The 12,839-nt window shown below is 56.0% G+C and overlaps 1 long non-coding RNA gene across 1 annotated transcript in view; it reads right to left on the bottom strand.

Moving 5' to 3' along the window:
- Positions 1-1,319: 1,319 nt before the first annotated feature.
- LOC140402978 (uncharacterized) overlaps positions 1,320-12,839 on the bottom strand; it is a 30,634-nt gene continuing 19,114 nt past the window's right edge. The window contains exons 2-3 of the long non-coding RNA XR_011938204.1: positions 8,948-9,369; positions 1,320-1,550 (exon numbers count right to left, since the gene is read on the bottom strand). This is a non-coding gene — a long non-coding RNA (uncharacterized lncRNA). The remainder of the gene's footprint in view (positions 1,551-8,947; positions 9,370-12,839) is intronic.

Below are 12,839 nucleotides of genomic sequence, written 5' to 3'. Positions count from 1 at the left end.
ACCGTGCTGCCCTGTTTTTCAGATTTCTGAACCCTTTCCCACTTAGAAAATAGTCTATGCCTTTATTCTTCCTGACAAAAGAGCATAACCTCACACTTTTCCACATTGTATTCCATCTGCCCAATCTCCTAGCCTGCCCAGGTCCTTCTGCAGCCCCCCTTGCTTCCTCAATACTCCCTGCCCCTCTGTATATCTTTGAATCAATCTGCAAACTCAGCAACAGGGCCCTCAGTTCCTTCTTCCAGGCCGATACTAATTATAAATCTATCTATCGCCTCCTTAAAAGTTGTTTCGTGTAGAGAATTCCACAGATTCACCACCCCTCGAGTGAAGTAACTCTTCCTCATTTCGGTTTTAAGTCTGCCACCCGCTGGCCTAAAACCGGGGCGCCTCGTCCTCGAATATCCAGCAAGGGGAAATCTCGGCTCTTCGTCGGCCCTGTCTATTCCCTTCAGCATCGTACACACCTCAATTCGATCGCCTCTCATTGTTATAACCTCCAGAGAGTACAGACCTAAACTGCTCAATCCCTCTCCGTCAGAGAGGTCCTTTCATCCCCGGAATCAATCCCCGGGCCTTCGCTGAACCTCCTCGAACGCACTTGCAGCCTTCCCCAAGTAAGGGGGACCAAAACTGCGCGCGGTTGGTTCGCGAATCTGGAAGACGGAGCTACTTGGGAGCAGGGGTTGGGGGGGGGGGGGGGCTGAGATTCAACTCAGAACTCATTGCTCCGGGGTGAAGGGATTGGAGGAAACGGCTGGAGGCGTCCTGGGTCAGGGGATTAAAAGGGGGAGCCCAGAAGCCGTTTGGACCACACGGGTGAGCAAGGACTCGGGCGCAGAGCGGGGGTGGCATCTTTGGGGAGACGGTGGGGTACTGGCAATGTCGCCGGGCCGGTCATCCAGGGGCCCTAGTGGGGGGTCACGGGTTCGAATCCCCCCCCCCCCCCCCCCCCCCCCCTCCAGCGGGGCCGCCGGTGCAATTTAAAATCGATGAATAAAGTCCGGAATCGAATACCGAGTCTGGGAAACGGCAACCGCGAGGGCGATCCCGTCCCTCTGGAAATAGCCGAGAGCGATGCTCCGTTCGAGGGGTAGTTAGGGACGGCCAGTCAATGCTGGTCCCTCCCCCAGCGTGGCCCCACATTCCATGTATGAATAAATAAGAAAAGGCTCAGGGCCGCAGGCAGACCCACCTCGTTCCTGCAATCGCGATCCTGGCCTCCCACACGCCCCCCTCCCCCCGATTTTAACCACCCCCGCAGAACCGGGCTCCGCAAGCCCCTCCCGAAATCTCCCTCAAGCGGGACGTACCCATGGTAATGACCAGATTGCGATCGCCTTCGTCCTTCTCGTCCTCGCTGGGGTTTCCCCCCTGCGGTCCCGGCGTCGCCGAAGGAGCGGCGCTCACCGCCCGGCCCCCCCCGTGGGACATCTCGGGTCCTGGGGAATGGCAGGCCTGTGCGCTGGGCCCCTGAGATGCACCGGACCCCGAGCCACCGGAAACCACAGGAGGTGCTTCCAACGTCGAGCGAGCAGGGCATGGCTCCCCTGGAAGAACAGAACAGAATTGGTTAAATTCCTTCCGAATATCCGTACATCTCCATCAAACACAAGCAAAATAACAATATCTCCCAAAATAATCTCCAGGCGTTGGGATTAATCTGTAGGACCTTATACCATAAGACAGAGGAGCAAAATTAGGCCACTCGGCCCATCGAGTCTGCTCCGCCATTCGATCATGGCTGATATTTTTCTCATCCCCATTCTCCTGCCTTCTCTCCATAACCCCTGATCCCCCGTATTAATCAGGAACCTATCTATCTCTGTCTTAAAGACACTCAGTGATTTGGCCTCCACAGCCTTCTGCGGCAAAGAGTTCCACAGATTCACCACCCTCTGGCTGAAGAAATTCCTCCTCCTCGCTTTTAAAGGATTGTCCTTTAGTCTGAGATTGTGTCCTCTGGTTCTAGTTTTTCCTACAAGTGGAAACATCTTCTCCACGTCCACTGTACCTTACCCAAGCGCTACTCGGCACAGGCAGGCCAGTGAGTAAGCGATGGAGCCTATTTGAATTGGGAGGCATCGCAGCACAGCCCAATCCCACAATCTGAACTTTACAGCGGATGTCAGAGACAACCGTGGGGCCTCCAGAGATACTTGAATTGCTGGCAGAGAGCAGTCAATATTGAGGGAGTACAGCACTGTGGGAGGGTCAGTACTGAGGAAGCGCCACACTGTGGGAGGGTCAGTACTGAGGGAGCGCCGCACTGTGGGAGGGTCAGTACTGAGGGAGCGCCGCACTGTCAGAGGGTCAGCACTGAGGGAGCGCCGAACTGTCAGAGGGTCAGTACTGAGGGAGCGCCGCACTGTGGGAGGGTCAGTACTGAGGGAGTGCCGCACTGTCAGAGGGTCAGTACTGAGGGAGTGCCGCACTGTCCGAGGGTCAGTGCTGAGGGAGCAGCGCACTGTCAGAGGGTCAGTACTGAGGGAGCGCTGCACTGTTGGAGGGTCAGTACTGAGGGAGTGCCGCACTGTCAGAGGGTCAGTACTGAGGGAGCGCCGCACTGTGGGAAGGTCAGTACTGAGGGAGTGCCGCACTGTCAGAGGGTCAGTACTGAGGGAGCGCCGCACTGTGGGAGGGTCAGTACTGAGGGAGCGCCGCACTGTGGGAGGGTCAGTACTGAGGGAGCGCCGCACTGTGGGAGGGTCAGTACTGAGGGAGCGCCGCACTGTGGGAGGGTCAGTACTGAGGGAGCGCCGCACTGTCGGAGGGTCAGTACTGAGGGAGTGCCGCACTGTCAGAGGGTCAGTACTGAGGGAGCGCCGCACTGTCAGAGGGTCAGTACTGAGGGAGCTCCGCACTGTGGGAGGGTCAGTACTGAGGGAGTGCTGCACTGTCAGAGCGTCAGTACTGAGGGAGCGCCGCACTGTCGGAGGGTCAGTACTGAGGGAGTGCCGCACTGTCAGAGGGTCAGTACTGAGGGAGCGCCGCACTGTCGGAGGGTCAGTACTGAGGGAGTGCCGCACTGTAAGAGGGTCAGTACTGAGGGAGCGCCGCACTGTCAGAGGGTCAGTGCTGAGGGAGCGGCGCACTGTCAGAGGGTCAGTACTGAGGGAGCGCTGCACTGTTGGAGGGTCAGTACTGAGGGAGCACCGCACTGTGGGAGGGTCAGTACTGAGGGAGAGCCGCACTGTCAGAGGGTCAGTACGGAGGGAGCCCCACACCGTCAGAGGGTCAGTACTGAGGGAGTGCCGCACTGTCCGAGGGTCAGTGCTGAGGGAGCGGCGCACTGTGGGAGGGTCAGTACTGAGGGAGCGCCGCACTGTGGGAGGGTCAGTACTGAGGGAGCGCTGCACTGTGGGAGGGTCAGTACTGAGGGAGCGCCGCACAGTCAGAGGGTCAGTACTGAGGGAGCTCCGCACTGTGGGAGGGTCAGTACTGAGGGAGTGCCGCACTGTCAGAGGGTCAGTACTGAGGGAGCGCTGCACTGTCAGAGGGTCAGTACTGAGGGAGCGCCGCACTGTCGGAGGGTCAGTACTGATGGAGTGCCGCACTGTCAGAGGGTCAGTACTGAGGGAGCGCCGCACTGTCGGAGGGTCAGTACTGAGGGAGTGCCGCACTGTCAGAGGGTCAGTACTGAGGGAGCTCCGCACTGTGGGACGGTCAGTACTGAGGGCGTGCTGCACTGTCAGAGGGTCAGTACTGAGGGAGCTCCGCACTGTGGGAGGGTCAGTACTGAGGGAGTGCTGCACTGTCAGAGGGTCAGTACTGAGGGAGCGCCGCACTGTCGGAGGGTCAGTACTGAGGGAGTGCCGCACTGTCGGAGGGTCAGTACTGAGGGAGTGCCGCACTGTCAGAGGGTCAGTACTGAGGGAGCGCCGCACTGACCTCGGTGTTCTGGGCAATCAACAATATCACTAAATGGTCCAATCAAACCTTAAAAGCTAAAATATTAACTGTGACTTTCTCCACAAAACTATGATAAAGTAAGAAGTTTTTATATAGATTGCATGTTATATATAAATCTGTATACAGTAATGTTATTAAACATCGAGGTTACAGTATACAAAAATTTGTTACAGTAATCATTAAAAATCATGGTTTAACATACAGGCAGGCAGTGTGTCTGCAAAAGATGCAATTAAGGTGTCATAAATGTGTGATTGCAAGAACATAAGAACTAGGAGCAGGAGTCGGCCATCTGGCCCCTCGAGCCTGCTCCGCCATTCGATGAGATCGTGGCTGATCTTTTGTGGACTCAGCTCCACTTTCCGGCCCGAACACCAGAACCCTTAATCCCTTTATTCTTCAAAAAACTATCGATCTTTATCTTAAAAACATTTAATGAAGGAGCCTCAACTGCTTCACTGGGCAAGGAATTCCATAGATTCACAACCCTTTGGGTGAAGAAGTTCCTCCTAAACTCAGTCCTAAATCTACTTCCCCTTATTTTGAGGCTATGTCCCCTAGTTCTGCTTTCACCCGCCAGTGGAAACAACCTGCCCGCATCTATCCTATCTATTCCCTTCATAATCTTGTATGTTTCTATAAGACCCCCCCTCATCCTTCTAAATTCCAACGAGTACAGTCCCAGTCTACTCAACCTCTCCTCGTAATCCAACCCCTTCAGCTCTGGGATTAACCTAGTGAATCTCCTCTGCACACCCTCCAGTGCCAGTACATCCTTTCTCAAGTAAGGAGAACAAAACTGAACACAATACTCCAGTGTGGCCTCACTAACACCTTATACAATTGCAGCATAACCTCCCTAGTCTTAAACTCCATCCCTCTAGCAATGAAAGACAACATTCCATTTGCCATCTTTTTTTTTAAAAATATGTTTATCCAAAGTTTTTCCAACAAAAATGTTCAACCAATTAAACTCCCCCCCCCCCCCCCGTAACAGAAAAGAAAAAGAACAGAACAAAACATAAGCATATCAATCAAACATAATACAGAACTTGTACAATGGGTTCCTCCCGCACATATTAACTCTCCCATATGATTACGTTTTTCCTTTTTCAAGTGCCCCTAGGGAAAACCCCTTCCCCGCCCACCCATATACCCCCCTCCGAAAGAGACACCCCCTCCCCTCCCCTCCCTGGGTTGCTGCTGCTGACCTCATTCTAACGCTCCGCGAGATAGTCTAGGAACGGTTGCCACTGCCTGAAGAACCCCTGCGCAGACCCTCGTAAGGCAAACTTTATCCTCTCCAGCTTGATGAACCCGGCCATGTCATTGATCCAAGCTTCCGCACTGGGGGGGCTTCGCGTCTTTCCACAATAGCAAGATCCGTCGCCGGGCTACCAGGGACGCAAAGGCCAGAATGCCGGCCTCTTTCGCCTCCTGCACTCCCGGCTCGTCCGTTACCCCAAATAATACCAGCCTCCAACTTGGTTTGACCTGGACTTTCACCACCTTGGACATAGCCCTCGCGAAACCCCTCCAGAACCCATCCAGTGCCGGGCACGACCAGAACATGTGGGCATGATTCGCCGGTCTTCCTGAGCACCTCCCGCATCTGTCCTCCACCCCAAAGAACCTACTCGGCCTCGCCCCTTTCACATGCGCTCTGTGAATAACCTTAAACTGTATCAGGCTAAGCCTGGCACACGAGGAAGAGGAATTAACTCTACTCAGGGCATCAGCCCATAGCCCCTCATCTATTTCCTCCCCCAACTCCTCCTCCCACTTGCCCTTCAGCTCCTCTACCAAAGCCGCCTCCTCTTCTTTCATCTCCTGATATATCGCCGAAACCTTACCTTCTCCAACCCATACACCCGAAATCACCCTGTCCGGAATCCCCTGTGCTGGGAGCAACGGGAATTCCCTCACCTGCCGCCTCACAAATGCCCTCACTTGCATGTAACTGAACGCATTTCCCGGGGGTAACCCAAACTTCTCCTCCAGCGCCCCTAGGCTCGCAAACGTCCCGTCTATAAACAGGTCCCCCATCCTTCTGATCCCTGCCCGATGCCAGCTCCGAAACCCCCCCGTCCATCCTTCCTGGGACGAACCGATGGTTCTCCCTGATCGGGGACCACACCGAGGCTCCCATCTCACCCCCTGTGTCGTCTCCACTGCCCCCAGATCTTTAGCGTTGCCACCACCACCGGACTCGCGGTGTACCTTGTCGGCGAGAGCGGCAGCGGTGCCGTCACCAGCGCCCTCAGGCTCGTTCCTTTGCAGGATGCCATCTACAACCTCTTCCATGCTGCCCCCTCTCCCTCTATTACCCACTTACGGATCATCGCCATGTTGGCTGCCCAATAGTAGCCACCCAGATTCGGCAACGCCAGCCCTCCTCTGTTCCTACTACGCTCCAGGAAGCCCCTCTTTACCCTCGGGGTCTTGTTTGCCCACACAAAGCCCATGATGCTTCTACCTACCTACCCGCTTAAAAAAGGCCTTGGTAATCATAATAGGAAGGCACTGGAACACAAAAAGAAACCTCGGGAGGACCATAATTTTAATCGACTGTACCCTGCCCGCTAGCTAGAGTGGCAACACATCCCTTCGTTTGAACTCCTCCTCCATCTGCTCCACCAGCCGCGTCAAATTAAGTTTGTGCAGGGCCCCCCAACTCCTAGCTACCCGGATCCCCAAGTACCGAAAGCTCCTTTCCGCCCTCCTCAACGGTGGGTCGTCTATCCCTCTTCCCTGGTCGCACTACGAAGAGCTCACTTTTCCCTACATTGAGCTTATAGCCCGGAATATAAACAGGCTCTTTTTCTCACTGGGATCACTCCTGGGGTGAAGGATCTTTCTTCACAGTTACGCAAACAGAAAAGTCGTTGGGGTTTCGTCCGGTTTCGTGATATTGTAGCCAGTTAAAATGGCTAACTCCCGATTCAAAATGGCGAACGCCAAAGGCTGATGGGAAAGTCAGCCAACAGGACACAAACGAGCAGCTGCAGGTTGAGTGTGTATATACCTCCAGAAAGGCCAGACAAGATCGATACCGGCAACCATCAGCAGAACAAAACACCAGCCATCTGCATATTAATGAGCAATCCCCAGGAACAATAAGCAACATTTAGACACACAAAGCCAACCCAGACTCGTCGGCGCCAGCAGGAGCCTACACAATGGGAGGTGAACGACCACCTCAAGACCGCCCATCGATCAGGGAACCGCTCCAGCATTGGAGAAAATCGAACCAAGCGATTGGGACAAAGTCCAGTCACCTGGAACCAGGTACAGGGTCCGCCCCGAAAGGCGGGAAGCCCCCGGGGACTATAAGAATAGAGTCAAAGTTCAAATCGGCCCTCTGCTTCTCTTCTTGACCGGGTCACTCAGCAACGCGAACCAACCCTTGACAGTGACCAGTCCAGCCATCGCAGAAATCTAGTAAGTCTTACTTCAACGCTCGCTACGAGATAGGCGCTCCCAGCTACCAATCCGTACCAACTTCGAATCCCGCAGGCTCAGAACCCGAACGAAAGGCCATTCGTTTCCCTGACCTGGTGGGCCAGTCCGAAGCTAAGTATAGGCCTGTTAGTTGTAGAAGTAGCTTAGACGTAGAATTTATACATGAGTAGTGATTACTGTGTATAATAAATGTGCTTTGATTTAAATCTTACTAATCGGTGTATTGAGTTATTGATCATTACTCGAACTTGAACCTCGTGGCGGTATCATAAAGATACCTGGCGACTCGAGAGGAAAGGTGATAAAACAGAGCAATTAAACTAAGGCAAAGTTAGCAACAATATAAATTGGGGTCTGGCCCGGTACCGTCACAAAACTTATGCTCCACATTTCCTGCGCACTCTGCATCTATATCGCATTAGCAGCAGTCACAGACCTTTCCCCGGGTTTCACTGTACACTTTCTCAAAGCTGGACGTGGGAGACTGCTGAGAAGAGCCATCTGATGTTTGTCCCACATCAAAGAACAAAGAAAAGTACCGCACAGGAACAGGCCCTTCGGCCCTCCAAGCCCGTGCCGACCATGCTGCCCGTCTAATCTAAAACCTTCTCCACTTCCGGGGTCCGTGTCCTTCTATTCCCATCCTATTCATGTATTTGTCAAGATGCCCCTTAAACGTCACTGTTGCGAGCGAATTGAACTTGAAAATTGCAAGTTAATCGAAGAAAGATGCGTTCTAGAAGGAGACGTGAACAATTTAACAGGACAGTCTTGCAGCTCAGAATTCAAAGCAAAGCACAGCTCAGATTCGACCAGCAGCTGAGCAAACAGCTCAATCTCAGCAGTCACTATCGTCCCTGCTTCCACCACCTCCTCCGGCAGCGAGTTCCAGGCACCCACTACCCTCTGTGTAAAAAACTTGCCTCGTACATCTCCTCTAAACCTTGCCCCTCTCACCTTAAACCTATGCCCCCTAGTAATTGACCCCTCCACCCCGGGGAAAATCCTCTGACTATCCACTCTGTCTATGCCCCTCATAATTTTGTATACCTCTATCAGGTCGCTCCTCAACCTCCGTCGTTCCAGTGAGAACAAACCGAGTTTATTCAACCGCTCCTCATAGCTAATGCCCTCCATCCCAGGCAACATTCTGGTAAATCTCTTCTGCACCCTCTCTAAAGCCTCCACATCCTTCTGGTAGTGTGGCGACCAGAATTGAACACTATACTCCAAGTGTGGCCTAACTAAGGTTCTATACAGCTGCAACATGACTTGCCAATTCTTATACTCAATGCCCCGGCCAATGAAGGCAAGCATGCCGTATGCATTCTTGACTACCTTCTCCACCTGTGTCGCCCCTTTCAATGACCTGTGGACCTGTACTCCTAGATCTCTCTGACTTTCAATACTCTTGAGGGTTCTACCATTCACCGTCTATTCCCTACCTGTATTAGACATAAATGCATCACAAAGAGGTACCCAATTGGTTGAACAGCGAATAGGGAGGTGCCGAAGTGGAGATAGGCGCTAAAGAAATGCAAACCGTCGTTGGTTAACGACATACCTCCCTCACCTGCTAACTGGTTGCTTCCGCCCTCGTCCTGTGCTCCCACAGCAGCCGTCGCCAGCTTGGGGCTTTTAGCATCGCAGCCGTCTGTCGCATGGTCCAACAGGATCCCTCCCGTCGCCACCTGGCCGGTCCGCGGTTTCGGGGCTCCCTCGTCCTCGGCCACCGGACTGGCCCGGAACCCGGGCCCAGCTTCGGCAGCCGGCGGTTCCGGACTGGCATTCTGCCGGCCACCAGCGCCCCGGCTGCACAAGGCTGTGGGTGGAGGCGAGGAGGTCTGGGCGGCAGCTTTCCTCCAGTCTCCCTTCCCGCGGTGCCCTGCTCGGCCCGGAGGCTCCTCCGTCCGGGCGCTTTTGGCTGTCTGTGGGGAGCCTGGCGACGCGGGCGCCTTCCTCTTCTGAACGGGCAGCATCGTCCCATCCGCTACTCTGTCAACACAAAGCACATTCCTGGGTGAGATTCAGTGAGTGAGATTAGAGAATATCCGTCATCCGGAGAAAATATATATTTCAACAGAACAGGAACAAGCATAAAATAGTGTCGGTGGGTCAGTACTGAGGGAGTGATGCACTGTGGGAGCGTCAGTGCTGAGGGGGCACAGCATTGTCAGAGGGTCAGTACTGAGGGAGCATCGCACTGTGGGAGGGTCGGTACTGAGGGAGTGCCGCACTGTGGGAGGGTCAGTACTGAGGGAGCGCCGCACTGTGGGAGGGTCAGTACTGAGGGAGCGCCGCGCTGTGGGAGGGTCAGTACTGAGGGAGCGCCGCACTGTCAGAACGTCAGTACTGAGGGAGTGCCAAACTGTCGGAGGGTCAGTACTGAGGGAGTGCCGCACTGTCAGAACGTCAGTACTGAGGGAGTGCCAAACTGTCGGAGGGTCAGTACTGAGGGAGTGCCGCACTGTGGGAGGGTCAGGACTGAGGGAGTGCCGCACTGTCAGAACGTCAGTACTGAGGGAGTGCCAAACTGTCGGAGGGTCAGTACTGAGGGAGCTCCGCACAGAGGGTCAGTACTGAGGGAGTGCTGCACTGTGGGAGGGTCAGTACTGAGGGAGCGCCGCACTGTCGGAGGGTCAGTCCTGAGGGAGCTCTGCACTGTGGGAGGGTCAGTACTGAGGAAGCGCCGCACTGTCAGAGGGTCAGTAGTGAGGGAGCTCCGCACTGTCAGAGGGTCAGTACTGAGGGAGGGTCAGTACTGAGGGGGTGCTGCACTGTGGGAGGGTCAGTGCTGAGGGAGTGCTGCACTGTTAGAGGGTCAGTGCTGAGGGAGTGCCACACTGTCGGCGAGTCAGTACTGAGGGAGTGCCGCACTGTCAGAGGGTCAGTACTGAGGGAGTGCCGCACTGTCAGAGGGTCAGTACTGAGGGAGCGCCGCACTGTGGGAGTGTCAGTACTGAGGGAGTGTCGCACTGTCAGAGGGTCAGTACTGAGGGAGCGCTGCACTGTCAGAGGGTCAGTACTGAGGGAGTGCCGCACTGTCAGAGGGTCAGTACTGAGGGAGTGCCGCACTGTCAGAGGGTCAGTTCTGAGGGAGTGCCGCACTGTCAGAGGGTCAGTTCTGAGGGAGTGCCGCACTGTGGGAGGGTCAGTACTGAGGGAGCGCCGCACGGTCAGAGGGTCAGTACTGAGGGAGTGCCGCACTGTCAGAGGGTCAGTACTGAGGGAGTGCCGCACTGTCAGAGGGTCAGTACTGAGGGAGCGCCGCACTGTCAGAGGGTCAATGTGAGGGAGTGCCGCACTGTGGGAGGGACAGTACTGAGGGAGCGCCGCACTGTCAGAGGGTCAGTACTGAGGGAGTGCCGCACTGTCAGAGGGTCAGTACTGAGGGAGCGCCGCACTGTGGGAGGGTCAGTACTGATGGAGCGCCGCACTGTCAGAGGGTCAGTACTGAGGGAGTGCCACACTGTCAGAGGGTCAGTACTGAGGGAGTGCCACACTGTCAGAGGGTCAGTACTGAGGGAGCGCCGCACTGTGGGAGGGTCAGTACTGATGGAGTGCCGCACTGTGGGAGGGTCAGTACTGATGGAGTGCCGCACTGTGGGAGGGTCAGTACTGAGGGAGCGCCGCACTGTCAGAGGGTCAGTACTGAGGGAGTGCCACACCGTCAGAGGGTCAGTACTGAGGGAGCGCCGCACTGTGGGAGGGTCAGTACTGAGGGAGCGCCGCACTGTGGGAGGGTCAGTACTGATGGAGTGCCGCACTGTGGGAGGGTCAGTACTGATCGAGTGCCGCACTGTCAGAGAGTCAGTACTGAGGGAACACCGCACTGTGGGAGGGTCAGTGCTGAGGGAGTGCCGCACTGTGGTTGGGTCAGTGCTGAGGGAGCGCCGCACTGTGGGAGGGTCAGTACTGAGGGAGTGCCGCACTGTCAGAGGGTCAGTACTGAGGGAGCGTCGCACTGTGGGAGGGTCAATACTGAGGGAGCGCCGCACTGTCAGAGGGTCAGTACTGAGGGAGTGCCGCACTGTCAGAGGGTCAGTACTGAGGGAGCGCCTCACTGTCAGAGGGTCAGTACTGAGGGAGCTCCGCACTGTCAGAGGGTCAGTACTGAGGGAGTGCCGCACTGTCAGAGGGTCAGTACTGAGGGAGTGCCGCACTGTCAGAGGGTCAGTACTGAGGGAGTGCCGCACTGTCAGAGGGTCAGTACTGAGGGAGCGCCTCACTGTCAGAGGGTCAGTACTGAGGGAGCTCCGCACTGTCAGAGGGTCAGTACTGAGGGAGTGCCGCACTGTCAGAGGGTCAGTACTGAGGGAGTGCCGCACTGTCAGAGAGTCAGTACTGAGGGAGCTCCGCACTGTCAGAGGGTCAGTACTGAGGGAGCGCCGCACTGTCAGAGGGTCAGTACTGAGGGAGCGCCGCACTGTCAGAGAGTCAGTACTGAGGGAGCGCCGCACTGTCAGAGAGTCAGTACTGAGGGAGTGCCGCACTGTCAGAGAGTCAGTACTGAGGGAGCGCCGCACTGTCAGAGGGTCAGTACTGAGCGAGCGCTGCACTGTCAGAGGGTCAGTACTGAGGGAGTGCCGCACTGTCAGAGAGTCAGTACTGAGGGAGCTCCGCACTGTCAGAGAGTCAGTACTGAGGGAGTGCCGCACTGTCAGAGAGTCAGTACTGAGGGAGTGCCGCACTGCCAGAGGGTCAGTACTGAAGGAGTGCCGCACTGTCAGAGGGTCAGTACTGAGCGAGCGCTGCACTGTCAGAGGGTCAGTACTGAGGGAGTGCCGCACTGTCAGAGAGTCAGTACTGAGGGAGCTCCGCACTGTGGGAGGGTCAGTACTGAGGGAGCGCCGCACTGTGGGAGGGTCAGCACTGAGGGAGCGCCGCACTGTCAGAGGGTCAGTACTGAGGGAGCGCCGCACTGTCAGAGGGTCAGTACTGAGGGAGTGCCGCACTGTGGGAGGGTCAGTACTGAGGGAGTGCCACACTGTCAGAGGGTCAGTACTGAGGGAGCGCCGCACTGTCAGAGGGTCAGTAATGAGGGAGCGCCGCACTGTGGGAGGGTCAGTACTGAGGGAGCGCCGCACTGTGGGAGGGTCAGTACTGAGAGAGAGCCGCACTGTCAGAGGGTCAGTACTGAGGGAGTGCCGCACTGTGGGAGGGTCAGTACTGAGGGAGCTCCGCACTGTCAGAGGGTCAGACTTAGGGAGCGCCGCACTGTCGGAGGGTCAGTACTGAGGGGGTGCCGCACTGTGGGAGGGTCAGTACTGAGGGAGTGCCGCACTGTGGGAGGGTCAGTACTGAGGGAGTGCCGCACTGTGGGAGGGTCAGTACTGAGGGAGTGCCGCACTGTCAGAGGGTCAGTACTGAGGGAGTGCCGCACTGCCAGAGGGTCAGTACTGAAGGAGTGCCGCACTGTCAGAGGGTCAGTACTGAGCGAGCGCTGCACTGTCAGAGGGTCAGTA

The sequence above is a fragment of the Scyliorhinus torazame genome, chromosome 26 (genome assembly GCF_047496885.1).
Source record: "Scyliorhinus torazame isolate Kashiwa2021f chromosome 26, sScyTor2.1, whole genome shotgun sequence".
Lineage (NCBI taxonomy): Eukaryota > Metazoa > Chordata > Chondrichthyes > Carcharhiniformes > Scyliorhinidae > Scyliorhinus > Scyliorhinus torazame.
The sequence above is the reverse complement of the archived record's forward strand: the minus strand, read 5'-3'. Positions and strand labels throughout refer to the sequence as shown.